Below are 2,594 nucleotides of genomic sequence, written 5' to 3'. Positions count from 1 at the left end.
TCAATCGCTCACGGCCTGCAATATTGTTAAGTAAATTTCCTTTGTAATATGTAACTCGTCATTGTCAGGGAGAGCATCTGATTCATTTATGATATGCCGGTTTGCGTTTGATTATTTTGTATTCCAATGGAGTATTCTTTGACTGTTCAAAATAATGACCTCGGATAACTTTTGCTCCTTTGCAGTAAGAAGCTCCCCACCTGTCTCCGTGTCTTCTTTTTGTAGAAGAACTGATTTTGCAGTTGCTTTCAGTGTATAATAATCATTTATTTCATCGTCACTGAGTACAGCAAATATGCTGCCTTTTGTTATTATATCAGACAGTATTTGAAATTCATTCTTCTCGTTTTCTGTGTCTGGTGCATTGCTATCTGAGTCTTCCTCCATGAAAGTTATAGGGGTAAATTTACCTAAATTGTTGATAAGATTACAATTTTGCTAAAATTCACCGTCAAGGCAATCTTTGCAGGTGTAACAAGACAGTGGACGAATGTAATTTGTGCCGGAAATAGACGACACAAGGTGGTGAACAGACTTTTTATCCGTTATAGGTTTATAGGATCTTGGCTTTTCATTTAGGATTTCTTCTATATATTTGAAAATTCTACGACAACGTTTGCCGAATAATTTGGGATTTTTAGTTTTTCGTTCGCAAAAAAATACAGACTTATGGCATCCTGTATAAAACAGGTACCCCTGATTACGGAAAGATCCGCCTGATTCTTTAAAAATCCACCCGCTGCATCCTGTGGGTCCTTTGCATGGCTGGTTTCAAAGAAATTTCTGATTAGTTTTGGATAGCTAAATTCTGAAAGAGATGCTGATAAGTCACCGAAACAATGGCGACTTTTATATTGTGCAGCGCAACCATCGCAGAATTCATGCATTGTTTGAACCTGGTAAGATATGGATTTGAAATATTCAGATACCAGTTTTTGACAATGATGAGTGAAGTGTTGGTCATGTTTATCGTCAGGGGATATTACATAGAAATGTTCTTTTATTATTTCTGGTTCTTCTGCTGTACTTTCTACACCGTCCAATTCAAGAACAGCATGTCTGTGAAGTATGCTGACATGAATTGACACTTCAGTTTTTTGGAAATAATTTGACTGTATTTCATTCTTTTCACTACAACGGCAATTTTCAGAAAAGTCATGAAATGTAACGCAGTGATTTTGAGGCAAATTCTGAAGTAAATTTCGTAATTGCCCTTTAGCACCCATGTTGTGTAACGGAAATTTTGTAAGAAGCTTTCTCATGTATACTCAAACAATTCACCGGGTTTGGTGACCTTTTTTACATGTTTCGCCCATTTTCGACTTTATGTTTATGTAATCAAAACACTCCCAAGAAACATCAGGAGAAAGGTCATCAGTTCTTAGTTCCTCATGATTGAACTCAATTTTATGAACCCCACATTCTATGCATGTTCTATCTAAACAGGATTTGTTGTGTAGACCATCGGAATTGGTAGGACAGAGAGTTTGATTACACATTTCATACATGTCATGGTATATTACAGGGTCTGTTACGTAGGTTTTTCTGTAATTCATACATGCTTTAAAGACGTATTTCATTTCAAGATGATATCGACAGCAACAGGTAACCCTATCTTTTGGACGCGCTGCGCGAATGTAGTAAGGTTTACATGCCTCAAAGAGTCTCTGAGAAATTCGAATTTCTCGGTGTTTCGACAGAAAGTCTGCATATACCTCTGTTTGTGTTTTATGTAAGATTTAAAAAACATGAGAAGAATATTGATTTGGACCTATTCTAACCCTTTTCACATCGTTTTTATTGCCAGTTGAGTGCGAAATTTCGGGCAAACACCACAAATTATAAACAAGCTTTCGGATATCATCAGACAGGGCATCAGATCTTGTTTTCCGCTTAGTATACGTAAACGATGATGATTCCGTATGCAAGATTTTTGTGAGAACTTTATACCCTTTAGATATTCTACGAATCGGAAGACCAAGTTTTTTTTTTTTTGCTAGTGAAGATTTTGCTCTAGAATTTTTAACATTTTCGCCGCTCACAGAAGCTGTTAAAAATCCATGGCTTCCCTAACTTTGTCGCACCGTTTAAGTTTTAGTTTGGAGACAGATTCCTTGATGTCAGATAGAACGGACGCTTGGAGTGTGACTGATTCTTTTTCCTCTGGAGAGGGAATAATTTTGCAATTTTGGAGTAATTTTACTGAGGGAGAGTTTGTATTTTGTAAAAAGCGGTAATGGTAGCTTCTCTTTTTGTCGGGGATATCAGTCAATTTGATTTCAGTTTTTTCACAGCTCGACATTTTTGCATTTTGTTGCTGAATGATTTGAAGTTGCCATTCCCTGTATTTTCGCTCTGAATTTGACTAATCATGCGTTTCTTTTCGGCGCCATCTCTGTTGTGCTAGGGATTTCCGCCTCTGCTTTACTTCTTCGCGTTCTTTTAATTTAGATTTTCTTTCCATTTCTTTTCTCTTGCTATTCTCAATTTTTTCCCTTTTAATGCGTTCTTTCTCGTGCTGTTTGCGTTTTCTGAGCGTCGCAGCATTTACTGTCTGCTCTGAAATTCAATCGTAAATTTTCAATTTATCATTT

The 2,594-nt window shown here is 36.7% G+C and overlaps 1 pseudogene; it reads right to left on the bottom strand.

Moving 5' to 3' along the window:
* On the bottom strand, positions 1 to 2,302 carry LOC134277561 (uncharacterized; annotated as a pseudogene).
* Positions 2,303 to 2,594: the final 292 nt, after the last annotated feature.

This window comes from Saccostrea cucullata, unplaced genomic scaffold (assembly GCF_032062105.1).
Source record: "Saccostrea cucullata isolate Sc308-1 unplaced genomic scaffold, CSIRO_AGI_Scuc_v1 ctg6581, whole genome shotgun sequence".
Lineage (NCBI taxonomy): Eukaryota > Metazoa > Mollusca > Bivalvia > Ostreida > Ostreidae > Saccostrea > Saccostrea cuccullata.
The sequence above is the reverse complement of the archived record's forward strand: the minus strand, read 5'-3'. Positions and strand labels throughout refer to the sequence as shown.